This window comes from Zonotrichia leucophrys, chromosome 7 (genome assembly GCF_028769735.1).
Source record: "Zonotrichia leucophrys gambelii isolate GWCS_2022_RI chromosome 7, RI_Zleu_2.0, whole genome shotgun sequence".
NCBI lineage: Eukaryota > Metazoa > Chordata > Aves > Passeriformes > Passerellidae > Zonotrichia > Zonotrichia leucophrys.
The window spans coordinates 37,372,939-37,391,221 of record NC_088177.1 but is presented as its reverse complement, the minus strand read 5'-3'; the positions used below and the strand labels follow the sequence as shown (position 1 = coordinate 37,391,221).

General features: G+C 46.2%; 1 long non-coding RNA gene across 1 annotated transcript; it reads left to right on the top strand.

The window, feature by feature from the left end:
• Positions 1-9,930: 9,930 nt before the first annotated feature.
• On the top strand, positions 9,931-17,592 carry LOC135450527 (uncharacterized). The gene is made up of 3 exons (XR_010441091.1): positions 9,931-10,044; positions 15,035-15,239; positions 16,255-17,592. It is a non-coding gene; the product is annotated as an uncharacterized LOC135450527 (long non-coding RNA).
• Positions 17,593-18,283: the final 691 nt, after the last annotated feature.

The following is an 18,283-nucleotide window of genomic DNA, read 5'->3' as shown; positions in this document are numbered from 1 at the left end:
ATTCCGGATCTCCCTGTAGAGCTCTTCTACCTTCCAACAGATGGACACACGCTCCTAGCTTCATGTCATCTGCAAATTTACCAGTGAAAGCCACGATCCCCTCATCCATGTGGTCAATAAAAATACTGAACAGAGCTGATTCCAGCACAGATCCCTGAGGGACACCCCGGTGCCTGGCCCCAGCTGGATGGAGCTCTGCTCACCACCACTCTGGGCTGCCCATCCAGCCAGTTCTGAGCCCAGCACAGAGTGCTCCTGTATAGGAGTGTGTCCTTTGTTGATGGAGGGACAAAATTATTTTTTTGTCTCTTTAAAAAGGAAAGAAGCTTAGAACAGTTTTTCTTTTCGATTAGGTGAAAAAAAGACACTTCATAGTCTTAAGGGACTTCACCTCAAACTCAAGGATAGCTGATTGGACAGAAGCCAAAAAGTCCCACCTGGGCAATTTACTAGAAAAGGACATGAACAAAGAAACTGATGGCTTTTGTAAAGTGTTTTACCAGGAGCAAGAACGTCTGACACCTAGCTAGGTTTTTCTGTTGGTTGTTTTGCCTTTTATTAAACCTTTTTTGTTCCCAACACTGCAACAGGAGCCATCCTGCTGATTTTTATGCCTCCAAGGGTAGGTGAGCTATCTTGGGTGTGCTATAGACCTCCAAGGGCTCATTAGACCTGGCTCAAAGAAGTTCTTATAACACTCCTGTCCCAGCCTGGGCAGCTGGACCCAACCCCAGAGCACCCTGGGATTCCTCCACAGCTTCTCCTCCTCTCCCTCACTGCTGGCTGTCCCCCTGAGTGACCAAACCAGGCTGGGTGTCCCTTGCCAAGCAGAAATCCCTTTTTCCTTCCCTTTTCCTCCCACCTGCCCCGCTGTCCCTGCCCAGCCTTTCTGCTCCAGCAGCTTCAAACAAAAAACCCCTCTGTGTCTGTGTCTCGTGCTAGATGTGACACTGGTATTTACTGTTTTGTGTGTAGTTGTGGTAGGTATTGTGATGGCTGTGGTTAATTGTGTTTTTGTAGGAATTGCTAGTGATGTTTGGGTTAAAATTGTTTTTTTTAATAGTAATTTATTGAAATAATTGTTGGGTAGATTATAAGGTTTATAACGACGTGTATTTTTTAATATAATTTAAAATTTTGTCCTTTTTTGGTTGTTTTAGTAATGTTTGTAGGTATTGTAAAATGAAAGTTATGTATAAAATATATTAATTTGGAAGTTGTCAAGGTGTAGAATGACTTGGGAGGTGAGAGGTTGGGGTTACTGGGGAGGTGTTTAATAATTTTGTTGACTGTGTGTGGTTTTGGTTCCTAAACGATTTTTGGGTAGTTGTTACTACTTGTTTTGTCATGTGGTGGTGTTTTGTGTTGGTAAATCTTGTTTTTTGAAAGTATATTTTTATTTATGTTTTATCTGGAATGGTATTTACTGGGATAGTGAGGGTTTTTTACATTTGGAATAATGATTGATTGCTTTAACAGGTACTGGACAGTTCTTTATTGTATGTTTATGTTTAAGTATATTATATTATTTATAATATAAAGTATATTATAATGATTATATTATAAATTATTCTAATATTTTAATTCTATTGTAGATTATAATATAATAATATCATAACTATTATGTTATAATTATTTTAATATAAGGTATATTATTTATAATATTAGGTATATTAAGTTATTTTATTGGTATAATAAAAATAACATAATATACATATCATAGTATAGTGTAGTATGGTATAGGATAGGGACAGTTTATTTAGTAAGAGTATTGAATGTTAGTTTATTTAGTAAGAGTATTGAATGTTTTTGTAAGTTTATCACTTAGTACTTCTGTTTGAGTAGCAAATCTCGTGTTTTAATTTCAAGAAAAATTTAAACAAAAATTTTAACAAGTTTGTTCTGCCCATGCTGCAGTCAGGGGATGAGGGAAGAGCGAGCGCAGTAAGAGCAGAGGGGTCAGGTTGTTCCTCCTACACCACATTTAAGTGCAATAAATAAGCAAGAAAATAAAAATAAATAAAAATAAATAAAAATAAATAAAAATAAATAAAAATAAATAAAAATAAATAAAATGCTCACAGCAGTGCCACTGCTGGGCTTAAATGTGGCTCTTGCTAATGGTGCTTCTCTTGACACGGTTTTTTCTCTGTGATGCTGTTTGAGGTTAATGATAAGGGCTGTTTGTCCTCACTGGGGTGGTGCATGGTCTAATCAAGCCTGTTCCTATTAAGAATGATACTGGTGAGCCAACTCCCCCAGCATCAGCAAGAATTTGTAGGAAATTGGAGCAAAACCTGAATGGGTTTGGAAGCTCTGTGACTTCTGAGGGGCTCTGAGGCAGCAAGATCCCCAGATGGTGAGGAACAGGCTCATGTTTTTCACTAAAAGTCGTGTTTACTTTTGTGGGGCTTTTTGCCTGGCTTAAAATCAATTGGGCTGAGCTGGTTTTTAAAGCCTGGCAGAGTCACCAGAGTGCCTTTGAGGAGGCTTGAAGGTAAAATCTCAGAACCCTCAGGGCTGGGAAAGCCCTCCAAGATCACAGAATCCAACCTCTGACCCAGCACTGCCAAGCCCAGCATTAAACCATGGGTTAAACCCCAGCATTAAACCATCCACCAGGATTTTCAAATCCTGCTCTCAAAACACCTGGAACTGTCCTGGACCAGAGGATTATTTTAGGCTTTTTCTGGTGGGTTTTGACCTGCTGTCTGTGTTTCAGTAGCATTAGGCAGTTTACTCCCAGGTGTTTACTGGGGTGAACTTCTCAAGGAAGATGAAATGCAGGTGAGCTATTGTTACAGCAGCTCATTTAAACTTTTACACCAAATATTGAGCTATAAAGTGCTGCTGCACTGTTACATCCCTCATTGGTGAGCTCTGGCCCCAGTGAGGAATGCTGGAACTGGATCAATAGAAGGGGAAAAGTGCACTCAGAGTAAAGTAAGGAGTGCTGTCAGCTTGCTGTAACAAAGAGGAAAATGCCTGAGGAGTTCAGAAGGATCAGGGCTGGGCAAGTTGGAGAAAGTTCAGCAGTTGAAACACTTTGTGGCTGGAGGCATGACCAGCCAGAGTGGCTACCAAATTCTCAAGCAGGAGAAGTTAAAAGGTGGCAAAGCACCCTGCTGAAAGGTGAGGGGTTCTTCAGAGGGAAAGTTAAATCCCTGTGTTTTGGCTTGGTACCTGTCAGTGCTCTCTTTGTGCTGCTAGTGCACAAATTTTATCAATTAATTTTATTAATCAATCCCTTTTATTTCTCCTGTGCCACACAATGCAGCCTGCTCAGTAACTGTGGAGCTGCTCTGCTTCCCTCAGATGGAATGGACAATCCTTCCCAACTCCAAGCACCTTGTCCCAGGCCTTTCCCACTGCCATGAGTGGAGAGGAGACACATGGCTCCTGCTTGAGGAGAGCAGAAAAGGCATTTCCATCCTGAAGGCAGTGGCTGGAAGGGCTGCCTGGGCTCTGACCTGCTGCAGGTTTGTGTGTCTTAGGGAAACAGGCTGAAATCTGGGCTTGTTCTGGGAAAAAAGCAAATGTTGGCTCCTCAACTTCCACATCTTCCTGTTTGGGAACACAGGGACACAGTAAGAGCATTTTGTGGCTAGGAAAATCTCTGCTCTAATGTTTTCTATTTCTTCTGGAGGAGGCAGCCTCATGTCATGGATAGGTTTGCTGCTGGAAGCTGGAGGAGTGGGACAAAGCTTGAGAAACTCCCCTTGGTTCTTCCCATCCTTTGTGAAACTGGGGTGCACTGGGATCCAGCTCTGCATTGAGGTGTGGTGCTCCATGTCCAGCATCATTTGGGAGCCCACAGGTAACTGAGCTCTGGGGCTGTGAGGTTTCCTGTTCTGTGCCCATGTCCTGTCCATAGGTGCTCCTGGATGTGTATGGTTAGTGGGAATTTTATGGTATTATTGTGGTGATGGGAATTTAATGAAATAGTTTTGGCCATGAGAATTTTTGGTGGTCCAAGGAGAGCTCAGACTTAGACATTTCTTTTTTTATCTTGATGCATCCAGTGAGCCACCATCCTCCTAGGCTGGAACAGCAGCTCAGGGGCACATCAAGCCAAAAAATCTTGTACTGGAGTAAAGAGTGGGCTAGGTTTGACGTGGGTTTTTTTAAGCAAAACCACTTCAAATGGTGCTCAGGGGAAAAAAAAGATTAACATCTCCTTTGCAGTCTGAAATTATGGACTTTGTGCTGGAGAGCAGGCTCCCAGACCACCCTTTTCTATTTATTGCCCATAGCAATTTCCTTGGCCTTCAGGAGCTCCAGGGTAAATTGAGCACTGTAATTACCCTGGATGTTACCAGGACACTTTCTCCACCCCTCTGAAAACTCCTGTGAAGTTTCTGCTGTAACTAAAGCTTCTCTTGCAAAAGGCAGGCCAGAAAAAAATGTTTTTAGAGGTGTCTACCATGTTTATGTGTGCAGGACAGCTGCCTCCAAGAGAGCCAGGCTGCAGTTAAGCCATGCCTTTATGGCTTTTTTATATCTCTTTTTTGCCTTCCTCACAGCCCTTTATTCCCAGAGTATTCCCATGGGACAGGTGTTTAATAATTTTGTTGATTGTATGTGGTCTTGGTTCCTAAACGATTTTTGAGTAGTTGTTACTACTTGTTTTGTCATGTGGTGGTGTTTTGTGTTGGTAAATATGTTTTTTGGAAGTATATATTTTTTTAAGTTCTATCTGGAATGGTATTGACTGGTATAGTGGGTCTTTTATATTTTTTTTACATTTGGGATAACGATGGATTGTTTTAACAGGTACTGGACAGTTCTTTATTGCATGTTTATGTTTGTTATAGTATGTTATAGTATATTATACTATATAATATACAAATATAGTATATAGTATATTATGTATACTAGTATATAGTATATTATATATACTAGTATATAGTATATGGTATATTATATACAAATAATATCGTATACTTTCATATATATATGAAAGTATACTATATTATTTGTATATATATACATGAAAGTATATATAATATATTATATATATTCATATATATATTTCATATATATATGAATGTATATTATATTATTTGTATTGGTTCGTGGTATTGTTTTGGGATGGTTTATAGCGAGAATATTGCATGTTTGCCCCACCCCTGGAAGTGTTCCAGGCTGAGTTGGAATGGCTTGGAGCAATCTGGGCTAGTGGAAGGTGTCCCTGCCCATGGCAGGGGTGGAATGAGATGAACTTTGTGATCCTTTCCCACCCAAACCATTCTGGGATTGATTCCTATGCTAAAACCATCTCTGCACCATTGCAGATGTGATTTATGCCTCGTCTGAGCCTGTCAGTACTGTATTTACCATTTGTGCAGATGGTGGGATGCTCCCAAATCTGGCATGTCGTGGAAGAGCCCTCCCTGATGGGAGGAGCAGAGTTTCATCTCTTCCAGGACAGGTTTAGATGGGATAGTAGGAAAAAGGTGAAGAGGTGGTCAGGCCTTGGAACAGGCTGCCCAGGGCAGTGGTGGAGTCAGCATTCCTGGAAATGTCCAAAGGATGTCCCACTGTGTTCTGCTCTCCGTGGGTAACGCAGCACACACAGAGCCTGGAGCAGGCTCTGGGCTTAGGAACACCCTAAAGGGCTTTCTGAAAAACAAGGTTGACTCTCCTGTAAAAATTTAAAAAGTCCAATAAAGTACAACGTGAGACAAAGACAATAAAGCAAAGATTTATGGCCGGGCACCTCTTGGCATTCAGCCAAGACCATCCCAGCTATTTTGGAAGCACCCCTAATATGCCATTTCTATTGCATCTGCCTGTTAGATATTCAGAAGCAATTATGCATATTAAACTTTTCCCCTGTTGGGAAAGATGAAAGTTTGACAAGGAAGTCTCACAGATAGGTATACTTAGCAGAAAGTTTTTTGAATGTAAAATCTGAAGAAGGAATAGAAATGAAAGCAAGTTTTGATATAGAAGAAAAGAATTGCTGAGCCAGTCTTACTGGCTAACCAAGGAGCCAAAGGGTGTGTTAGTTAGAAGGGGTTTTTATGGCTTAGAGCAAAGGATAAACCCACCCCAAACAAGAAGATGTTTTTACCAAGCAGAAAGATAGCACAGGCAAACAACTCAGCAAGTGCTGCAAGTAGAAAAAAGGTCTCAGAATTTTCCACTGCAAGAAAACTGAAAAACAACTTCTGGCTTAAAGTGTAATGTGCTGACTTTTAGTGATTGGAGAACAGCAACATGAATATGGTAATTACAGTAGTTATGGTAGGCTATAGGTAAAAGTTAAGTATGGATTGGTTTTACTGTATGAAGATGCTCAGCAAAGTATATAATGCATTGCAACCAAAAGAAAAGTATATAATGCATTGGAACCAAAACCAAACGGTCTCCAGGCCTGCCTGCAGCAGGAGCTGACAGCTGTGGGCACAGCTCTGTCACCCACAACCCTGGGTTGCTGTGACGTCTTGGATTGAATAAACTGCATTTTGGAGAGCTGTCTGGAGTCCCACATCTCTCATTTCAGCTCTTACATTCCCCAAACCACTTTACACGTTCCAAGAACTGTTTAGCATGGCTCCTTCTCAGGTCTGCCTTTTTTAGAGTTGTGGTTTTATTTCATTCTTATCATCACTTCCACTTTGGGCTTTGGTCCCTGTTTCCTTCAGACAGTGAGTGCTGATAGGTGGCACATCTGTAGCAGGTGTCCTCATCACATGTTCACTGAATGTTATCCCATCCAAGCAGGCATTTCAACACAAGCATACTTCTATCAGACCACAAGATCTTTATAGCAAAGCTACTTTAACACCACACATATAGAATCCATTTTAATATTTGCAAAAAGCCAATAGTATAATATGTATGTATAAAGGAAGGGGCACAGGTGGAAAGCTGGGAGTGCTCCAGGAAGATGAAATGCAGGTGAGCCATTGTTACAGCAGCTCATTTAAACCTTTATACCAAATATTGAGCTGTAAAGTGCTGCTGCACTGTTACATCCCACAATGGTGAGCTCTGTACCAGTGAGGCCCTGTGGCTGGAACCCAGGTCAGACCCTGCTGAGTGCTGGCCCAGGAGGTTTTGGCTGAGCACGAGCTGAGTCCAGCTGTCCTTGTCCCCAGCAGAAAGGTGCCTTCATCCTCTGCCAAAGGCAACTGTCCCTCCTGGCTGCCTGGAGCCCTGGTGGAGCAGATAACTCCACATCTGCTCTGCTTCAAAGCCTGGGCTGGGCCAGCTCCGTGCTCAGACACACGTGGCATGAATTAGGGGACGGATTAGTGGGAATGTGTGTGTGCAATGAGGTGCCCAGCACATCCCTGAAGTGCAGGGTGCAGCTGCCTCTCTGCTGTGTTTTTCCCCTTTCCTTTGCAGCTTCTGAGATGTGTTTTTGGTGGGGATTTGACCTGCCAGGCAGGGAGCAAAGTTAATCTGAAGGGGAGCTTGGTGGGGAGGGAGACCACATCTCATTAAAAATCAGCTGGGAAAAAACTCTCCAGGATTACACATATCATTTTGCAGAGTATTTCCTTGTGTTGCTCAGCCTGGTAGAAGCCAAAGCACAGGCAAAGATTTCCCTCAGCCACAGAGGATCCTGTAAATTACCCAGAGCTGGGCTCTGCACCTCTGTGAACACCTCAGAGCTTCTTGGAGGTTGCTCCTGGTACTTGACCCTCACCAGAAATTATTTGGGATGGTGGAAGGGCAGGAGCCAGCATGAAGCCTGATTTAACAGCTTCCCAAAAAAAGGTTTCCAGGGCAGGGCTGAGGCCTGGGCAGGGAGCATCTCTGTGTCACTGTGTCCTGCTCTTGTGGTGCCACAGTGGGAGGACAGCAGGACAAAGCTTCAGGTGGCAGCTTGAATGCAAGTGCTGCCGTCAGTGCAGGCTTCAAATAGAGAGGGGACATTTTATTTCATTCACTGCTCCAAACTCTTCTCTTCCACTTCCCTGCTGGGATGGACACATTCAGCAGCAGGAGACTGGTGGCACGGGCTGGCAGGAAATCTCATGGACCAATTTTCCCTGCCTTTCTAGGTTCCTGTTAAATTGCAGGAGCCCACATTTGATCCCAGTCCCAACAGCTCCAGCAGCAGAGCTGAGAGCAAAGTTGCCATCCTGTCATGGCTTTGTGCTGTGCTTTCCTTCCACAGGTGAAGGATATGGGGTGGAAGGAACCCAAAATTCCATCTCATTCCACCCCCTACCATGGGCAGGGACACCTTCCACTACCCCAGGCTGCTCCAAGCTGTGTCCAGCCTGGCCCTGGGCACTTTCAGGGGTGAGGAATCTGAGGCTTCTCTGGCACCAGGACAAGGTGAGAGATGAGAATCTGACTCCATGTTCTCAGAGGGCTGATTTATATTATATTATATTATATTATATTATATTATATTATATTATATTATATTATATTATATTATATTATATTATATTATATTATATTATATTATATTATATTATATTATATTATATTATAGTTAAATTATGCTATACTAAAACTATACTAAAGAAAGGAAAGGATACATCAGAAGGTGTAACAAGAATGAAATAATAAAAACTCGTGACTGACTCAGAGAGTCTGACACAGCTGGCCATGATTGACCATTAAGTTAAAACAATTCACATGGAACCAATCAAACATTCACCTGTTGATAAACAATGTCAAAGCCACATTCCCAAGCGGCAAACATAGGAGCAGCAATTCAGATAATTATTGTTTTCATTCCTCTCTTAGGCTTCTCAGCTTCCCAGGAGAAAATGCTGGGCAAAGAGGATTTTTCAGAAAATATTATGGTGACACAATCCCATAATAAACACCCGGCTGGGCAGCCAACAACCCTCTCCCTGTGCTAAAAACCTTTAAGCACTGCCCGACACAGTCTCCCAGCAAGGCAGAGAAAAAGGTGAAGTCACTAAGGATTGACATTTATACAGAGAGAGAGAGAAAAGAAAATGACTCATTCCCCACAGCCCGAGGGCAAATTCAGTGGCTTCTGCATCTCAGCCGGCTCTGTTGGTTAACTTGAAAAGAATCTCTTTAAATTCCCATTCCCTTTCTCAATGCAGTGTTTCTCCTCTGCTGATTGACTCATTTCCTGGAAATCCCTGAGCCTTCCTGGCTCAGTGGATTCAGGACTGTTGTGTGGTGGAAGTGTGTTTTACCTGGAGGGGTTCTTCACCACCAGCCTTGGAAAAGGGGTAAAAATCCTGGTGTCCCAACGTGTCTGGGAACTCCAAGGAGCAATAGGTGCTGTTTGTAACTCTCCCTTTGGGTTCTGGGGTGGGTTTGGTCTTTCATTTGTTATCAAAGCTCTTTATTGACCTTCGAAGTTTGTTTATGAGAATGGCATAGAGGTGAGGTGCTGTAGTTTTGTCCTGGATGCAAAAAACCCCATTTTTAGTTCAATGTAAGAAAAGGGTTGAGATGAGCTCATCCTTTAAAGATGACTGGAACCTCTGCAGCCGTGGAATTCCTGCCTCATTTTTTCCACCAAAGCCAGGTCTGCAGGGGGTGCAGCAGTGGCTGTGTTAAAAAATTAAGTTTATTATACTGTAAGGTCTCAGTTGCATCTGGATTTGGTGGCAGATTCCCATTTTGTGGGAGAAAAGAGCAGCTTGGATTTCCCTCCTCCGTGTAGGGGAGATGAAGGCTGCTCAAGAACAGACTGGAAACCCCAATTTTATTTTTTTTTTTGTGTTAGGAATGGACTCGTGGGAGGAGTAATTCTGTGTAAGGGTGGGATTCTGGAGGTAATGAGAGGCAGAACTGGGAGCTGGGCTGGCACCATTTATACATGAATAACAGAATGCAGAATTCTGTGGCAGGGTTCCTTGCAGAAAGCAGGCATTCCCCCTCTCCAAGCTCACAGCCTAAGAGCAGCCGGTTTCTGCTGCAGGGGTTGACACAGGATGTTTGGATTTGGGATGCAGATGATCCCGGATGCTGCAGGATTCCATTTCAAGCTGTCACAGCAGCCACGTGGGGATGAAATATCTCCGCTTTGGAGATTCCTCCTCCCAGCTGGGGTAAAGCAGCCTGGATTCCTCCAAGGCTGTGAAGGTTTGTGCGCTGCTTCCTTGTGCAATTTTTTTTTCTTTTTTAATTTTTTTTTTTTTTGTTCAGGTTGGGATTAAATCTGTGAGATGGTATTTTTTATTTGCATTTAGATGTTTATTAGTTTTTATTTATATTATAGTTTTACGAACTGTTTTACAGTACTTTGATAAGTTAAAAATGGAGTTGTGTCTTTTTCTTTGTAAGTTTTTTTTTAAGGATAAACGGTCTAATTCAGAAATTTCACTTAAATTATTTTTACTTTTAACTTAATGACTAACTACTTGTGGTCTGCAATGTGGACTTTTTAATTTAATTAGACAATACTACTCAAACTTATGAAAAAGAAGGACTAGTTGCTGCCCTAAAGCCTCTATTTGGTTTTATATATTACTATATTCTAAAACCTTAAAGTCTAAGTTTTCTACTATGTCATATTGCACGCTTCTATTCAAACTCCACACCCATAATTTTAGTCCTAATATTCAATTTTGGAAGCCTTCTCCATGCTCAGGTCAAATACAGTGTTCTCTTGGGGGTCGGTACATATCAGCACAGAAAGTGTAAAATTCTCAGTAACCACGGTTCCAACACTTCCTTTGCACAGGGAATAATGGAAAAATACATATTTTGGAGGGAAAATGTTCTCTGCAACCATGGAGGAGCCCCTCTGTCAGGAGTTCTTGTGCTGCTGAATGAGAGCAGAGGAGTTTTGGGTGAGGTGTGAGCCTTAGGATGTTGGTGGTTGTGCCCACCCACCCTCCTCTTCCAGTGTAGCTCATCTTGGTTTAGGTTTAGATTGGATTTTAGGAAAAATTCCTCATGGGATTTAGCCCATGAGGGATTTAACCCCTGAGGGATTTAACCCATGTAGATGTGGCACTTGGGGATGTAGGTTAGTGGTGGGCTTGGCAGTGCTGGACTCGATGACCTTGGGGGCTTTTCCACCCCAAATGATGCCGTGATTGATCCCTCACCCTCCTCTGAGCTGCAGACTGGAGAACTGCAGCCAAGTGTGTGCTTCTGGTGCAGTGCTAATGGGAATTGGGAGCACTGGGAACCTCTTTATATGGAAAAAACTCAATTTCATAGCCTGCTTGCAGAAACTTCAAACTTGCAACCTGTGCTTCCTTTCCTGCTTCTCCCTCTCCCTGCAGAGGTGAAGCCACTCCACTGTAAGTCTATTCAAATATTCGTGCAGGAGGCTGAAGCCCTGCACTAAAAAGCATGGCCCAGAGAGAGGGAGAGGTCATTTGTCTGCAGAGAGTTCAATCAATACCCTGCTGAATCACTCTCCAATTTGGATCCCTGCTGGGGAGAGGGAGCCCCGTGCAGTGCTGGGATCTCTCCATGCTGGAGCAGGCAGTGCCCATGTGCAGCTAGCCAGCTCTTCTGGGGACACCACGCTGGGAGAGAGGCCAGGGGAGCCCCAGGCCTGTGGTGTGACCGTCTGCTGGATGACAGCCCTGTTTCTGTGGGAAAGGCAGCCTTTCCAAGCCTTCCTGAGGCGTTCATGCAGCCCCTCTGGGATCACAGAGCAGGTTCTCCTCTTCACCATCGGGCTGCTTTGTCGCTTGTGTCACCCTCTGCCCTGTGGGTGCTTGTCTTGGTTTGGAAAGACAGGAGTCTGCTAAGGAAGGCAGGAGCCTCCCCTGAAATGGAGAATGTAAACCCTCCCCACCCCTCCCAATTGCTATCAATTTTAAATTAAGAGCTCTCAGGCAAAAATATGGGAGCAGGAAATAACAGTTCTTTAATAGGGAAAAGAAAAAAAAAAGGATAAAATAAGCAATGCAGTACACTAGAACAACACTGCCAGAGTCAGAACCCAGCCTGACACCCTGTGGGTCAGGCTGTTGGTGGCAGTCCCATTGGAAATGTGGCTGCAGCCCTCCTGCAGTGTCAGGGCTGGTTCTGTTGGAGCAGGGGGATCTGTAGAGAAGGATGGATTCTTCCTCTGAAGATGCAGTGGAAGGAGAGGCAGCTGCTGTTCCTCTGGGGAATCCCGTGGAGAAAGCCGTGCTGGTGTCTCACAAACCTCTGGATTATATCTGGGTAGCAATGCTTGGCTCCTCCCTCTGGGCTCACATCTCCCAATGGGATGTTCTAGTTCTTATCAGCCATGCAGTGACATTCAATAGTCTGTTATCAGCAATGTCCCCTCCCAGGGAGGTGTGAATGTGGTCACTCAAAGAGAGAGATAAAGCAAACTGCCCACTTGGCAAAGGTAATCTGCCATACAGATGGGAATGGAAAACAACTTGCATTGCAATCTTCAACAGTGCTGCTGCAGCACCCTCAGTCCTGGGCAAGCCCAGGCCACTCCATTTCCTTATCTCCACACTTCCAGATCCTCCCCGCAGTGAGGGGAGGGAGTTTTTAAGGTTTTTTTAGCCCCCTAGATATTTTCTAGGCTGTTATCTCATTTAACCATGACTTGGCTGAGCAGGGCTTGCTGAGCCCCACCAATCCCTCCACATAAACAAGACCTGTACTGTTAATTGTTGATCAGCTTGCTTGAAGTTTCAGTTTTTCTGGGAAGGGCCTGTCATGAGTTCAATGGAATCCAGGTGCAGGTCCTGTGGGGAGGAAAGGATTCCTTCCCTGCTTCTGCCTCTTGCCTTGCTATGTGCCACCTCCAGGCCCAGCCATCAGTGTGTTTTGAGGAGCAGAAAGGATGCTCAGGGCTGGATCAGAGGGAAAGAACACTCTGCCTCACACAGCCAGGGCTCCCCTGGCCAAGGTTGGTGTTTGGAAGTCTTGGAAGCACAATTTGGGGCTGCTGTCGTGCACCTAGAACAGGCTCCCCAGGGAATGGTCACACTCCCAAGGCTGCAAGACTCAGGGAGCTTTAGGGCTACATGTCAGAGATGGGATTGTTGGGGTGGACTCCATCCTTGTTGATCCTTCCCAGGAAGGATTACTGTGGTTGGCCTGGTGTAACTTGGGCCTTGAGCTCAGCTAAACTGGGCTGGTGGCACTGAAGGATGTGAGAATCCCTAATTTTCCCTCTCCTTTCAAGGAAAGCAGCCTAATTAAGCTTCCTAACATCTAATTAGTTTTCACAGATTGCTCACAAATAATTATCAGTGGTGCAGAGGGCTGTGTAAGTCATTCCATGCTCCAAAGTTTGTGGAAAGGAGTAGGAACCTCTCTGCTGCCTTCAGCAGGACCTTCCCAAGCCATGGCACCCTCATTGTTGACTCTGAGGCTTTGTCCCCCTCACTTTACAAAACTAGGATGGATATCACCCCAAAAAAGCTTTTTTTTTGGCTATTAATCTTTCCTAATAGGAGAAAGGTTTTGAAGCACCTTCTAAAACCTGGCCTTATGTGCAGAGGCTGAGAGAGCAAAGCCAGGCCTGGAGTTCTGGGAACCTCCTCCCTGCCAGGGTGGGGAGGCGGCAGGGATTGATCCAGAATCCCTTTAAACTGCATCTAAAAATGTGCTGTGTGCATCATGGGCCAGGGTTGGGAGGTTTTGGAGCAGCTGAGGGAGTTGGGAAGGGGCTCAGCCTGGAGAAAAGGAGGCTCGGGTGGGACCTTGTGGCTCTGCACAGCTCCTGACAGGAGGGGCATGGCTGGGCTCTGTTCCCAGGGAACAGGGACAGGAGAAGAGGGAACGGCCTCAGGCTGGGCCAGGGGAGGTTTAGGTCTGGCAGCATGAAGGATTTCCCCATGGAAAGGATGCTCAGGCCTTGGAATGCACTGCCCAGGGTAGTGGAGTCCCCAACTCTGGAGGTGCTCAAGAGGCACTTGGATGTTGCCATGGGGATGTGGTTTTGTGGTGGCCTTGGCACTGCTTGGGGAACAGTTGGACTTGATGATCTTGGAGGTCTCATCCACGCTTAACAATTCCACAATTCTTTACTGGTTTAAGAGAAAAGCAGAACTTTTGTCACAATGTGTTCCCAAGAACAGGACAACTCTGGAGGTGCCTGGGCTCCCTCCTGCACCTGAGACCTCTCTGGGCTGTGCTGATTTAAACAGGGAGCTGCCTCTCCTGGCAAGTCACTGTGGCATGAGCCAGCTGCCTAGTCCCCTGCCTGGGCACCAGCCCCTTCCCAGAGCTTGGAATGCTGACCCACTGTGGAGACACTTCCCTGGCAAGCACAGCCCCGCTCCCAGGAGGATGCCTGGCAGTGTGAGTGTCTTTGCTGTCTCCTTGGATTAGGCATCGAGGACAGGAGCTGGATGCAGACACCCTGCTGGCAGAGAGGCAGACTGAGCTGGCTCTCCCTGCTTTTGGGGCTGCAGCTTCCCAGCATGGCCCTGAGCCCTGGAGATTTTATATCCCTGTCCTTTATGGGTCTTCTAGCCTAGGGCCTGTGACAAACCCAGCCATGGGCATGGGCTGCTGGCAGCAGGGAAAATCCCCTCTGCCATAATCTCACACCTCCCTGGCTGCCCTAACAAAGCCCGTGCTCAGGGGGGCACAAACCCACCCTTTCCTGGGGTTGCGTGGGCTTGCTTTCCTCAATCCCTTCTTTGTTTTTCATTCCTGAGCCATAACACAGGCAAGAAAGGAGTAGGAACCAGGATCCCTGGAGGCAAGGAAGTTATTGTCCTAAAAACAAAGGAACTTTTCCTCACGTGCACCAGCAACAATAGGAAGTGCCCCAGAGCCTTTACTTCATCCTGGACTGGGCTTCCTGATGTTTTCCAGGATGCTTGTCTGGTTTGGTGTATCCAGAAAGTGCAAACTACATATTCCCTATCACCAATCCTAAAAAAGTGCTGCTCCTCCTCAGGAGCAGGAAAGCAGAGCTGGTGCAGCAGGTTTCTCCCCAACAGGTGAGAAATGGTGCCACAGTCTCCTGGATTTTGGAGAAATCTTTCAGGGCTTCCCTCTGCCCTCACCAGCACCTGTGTTTCATTTTTTTGGGGGGAGAGAAGGAGGAGGAAAGGAATGCCTGAGGTCTGCAGACAGGTTAAAACCCCAGAGGAATGTTTTTCCATGCAGTGTCACCTACTCAGCTCCTCTCTCTGCACCTCAGGCTGGCCCAAGGGGTGCACAGAGATGCCCAAGGGGGCTGGAGACCACCTTCACTCGGCAGCAGACACAGGCTCAGAGCTGCTGGAAGCCTCCTGGGATGCTCCAGAGTCGGAATTGAAAATGGACACGGACACTGCCACTGCCTGCTCACGTTTTCCCAGCAATCCCAAACTGAAGAGAAGCGGTTTTTTTCCCTTTCCTAGGAGGTACTGGCATTCCTCCAAGCACGGAGGGACCAGATGGAGCAGTAACACAGCTAAAACTGGGCGGGGGGAGGAGGGGAAGGGAGTATCTGTTAAGGAGTTGGCTTGAAAATAAGATCATGGAAACCAGCTGTTGCTTCAAGGAAAGGGTTTTGCTGCTGATTCTAGAAGAGGACAGGACAGGGGCTGATGGAAAAAGCCTGTCCTGAAGACCAGATGTGTTTGGGCTGCATTTTGGGAGGTTAGGAGGGGAAATGCAGAGATGCTGAGCAGTGCACGGGGGGATCTCTCTGCTGCAAAGCACATCATCTCTCTGGCTTTCTTTTTTGGGCTGCTTTGGGGGGGCTCAGAGCAGCAACAATTACCCCCACAAGACCTCCAGCAGTCAGGATCAGGAATTCTTCCCAACACATCTTCCCCGATGTGTCACTGGAGCCGTCCTCCTGCGGATCAGCTCCCAGTGATGCAGATCTGGGAAGACACATCCTTAGGTAACCATTTATGTAAGGGGCTTTGTGGTGAGGTTCCACAGCTCTGAGAGCCCCCAGGCACCTCTGACCCGTGGCAAACACCTCATGGTTTATCCCCTGGCCGAGCATCCTGCCCTGCCCTCCTTGCAGCAGCTCTGCCTCTCGTTTTCCATCAGGTGCTGGATTTTCGGGATTGCCATGGAGATGGAAGCCAGTGTGACAGGCGTCAGGCAAACAACATGAGACAGTCTGTGTCCTGGGGGATAAACTTGGCACTCTGAAAGGCATCCCGGGCACAGAGTTCCCATTAACACCATCATGTGTAGTGCTTTGAAAACTGATCTCACACTTAGGAGTGGGGTTGAGAGGGGGGGAGGGACAGAAACCAGGATTAGGGCACAGAGAGGGGCATTGCTGCTCCATGGGGACAGGAAATGGCCTGGCAGCAGAGGTATTTTCTGAATTCCTGCCTCAGCTGCCGTTGCAGGAGCAGCCCAGGAATTCTTGTCCTTTCCCTGATGCCCTGCTGTGTTTTATGTTTTATGCAGGATTTTCTTACATGGGATACGAGGCGAGTGATTCCAGGCGACTCTGGGCCACGGTGCCAGGAGGGATTTGGGCTTGGAGCAGACCTGGAGGATGTTGTGCTCCCCTTTGGATGGCCACAAAACCCCGGCAGATCACAGATACGGGGAGCAAAGCCCCAGCTCAGCACACCACACGCTCCTTATGTAATTGTGCTGAGATGGCCATTGGCACAGGAGCCGGGATTTATGTCTGAAACAGCGAGTGTAGGAATTCCGTCTCCTTGGTGATGGAACCAACCAATGGAAAACACACACACACATACAAAAGGGGCTCTAAACCCATCCTTGGACCTTGCTTTTATTTTCAGAGTGGAGGACAGTGAATTAGGCTCGCCTGTGGCTATGAGCAGGGTGTAAATGTGCCTGGCGTGGCTCTGGCCACCACCTGAGTGATCCCAAACCAGGCTCAGCTATCCCAGGAAAGGAGAATTAGGGTTAAAAAGTCATGTGGTAATGAGAGCCCTTCCTGGCACCCTGTGCACTGTCCTTACCACACAGTCTCCCCCTCCAACCTCCCAAAAACAGTGCTGAGTTTGGGTATAAGTAATTCCTGCCTTCCCTGCCGAGCCCTGGATTAAACCCAGCATTAATAAAAATTAAACTGTCTGTGTTAGCACACCAGGTGGGGAAAAACAGCCCATGTGATCCACAGCAAAGAGGGAGCTGCTCTCCTTTGAAGCCCTCTGAGGCTTTCAGGGAGGAGTCAGAGTTTAGGACAGCAGGAACATCATCATCATCATCTCCCCAGCCACATAGGGTCAGGCCACCCTGGCTTTGGGAAGTTGCGGGATGGGGTGGATGGCAAATCCATGGTTTTCTGGAGTGGTGCTGGTGGTGTCTTTCCAGCACAGGGTTTGCCAAGTGGCAGTGAGGGGTTTTGGAGATTTCCATGGTGGTTGGGAGATCTCAAGGTGAGGGTTTGGCTCATGGCGCTGCTGGTTGGACATGGAGGGGTTGAGAGCAAGGGGCAGGTTTTGGAGCAAAGCACTTCAACTACGTTTCTGCCCTCCTGGATGTTGGTTATCCTTGGATCTGGTGCTCTTGATTTAAAGCCATGAAGGCTCAGTGTTTTCCAGAGGTGGCCACATCTTCCCACTGCTGCTGTCACCCGTGTGCCGGGGGAGCAGCACCGTGTCCCCAGCCACCTCTCCTGCCTTGACAACACCAAACCAAACATCATCTCCCTCATCTGAGCAGGCTGGAGAGGAAGATTAGGCTGCCCAGGTGGAAAGTTTCCCAGGGAAAATATCAGAGCCCTGTTTTCTTTCTGCTTAATGAACATTGTGACCCTCGCTCCCCAAGTTATTCCAGTAATGCCCCAGGATCCTAATTAAGGCTGAGCCCAGCGGCTCTTGGCATTGTGTAAACACATGGGAAGACTCCAGCCCTTCTCTAGGAAGCTTCTCATCCAGTTTGGTTTAGGCAAATGCCTCCATTGAAACTCTCCTCTCTTTTATTTTTCCCCCTTAACTTTTTCAGCAGCCCCACAATGGAGGCTTTCATCTCCACCTCTTGTGTGTATTCCAGTGTCATGCCCTCTGCTTTCAAAGGCTTAGGTTTGCCTTTAATTGTGTCGAGAGCCTTTGTCTCTAAGCCTTTAATAATGGATTTTTTTTTTCCTCCTCTGCCAAAAGAGGAATTTTGTTTCTTTGCTGGCTTTTCTTCTAAAGCTGAAGTGACAGTTCCCTCTTCTCAGTGAGATTTACAAAGCTTATCTTTTAATTTTCAAGAGCCAAACAGCAGAAAGGGGGGGGGAAGGAGGAATGAAACGTCATCATGGCTTTTAAACACTGTCGCTAGGAGAAGGCTTAATGATCTGGAAATAAATAAACTGCACACTCAGGGGCTGCTTCTCCATTTACTGACACCAAACTGCTGCTCCTGGTGGGCACAAGGATGAGGCCAAAGCTGGCACATCCTGATAGCTCCATCCCCTCTGGGCACAGGCAGGATGGAATCCTGGCATGGTTTGGTTTGGAAGGGACCTTAA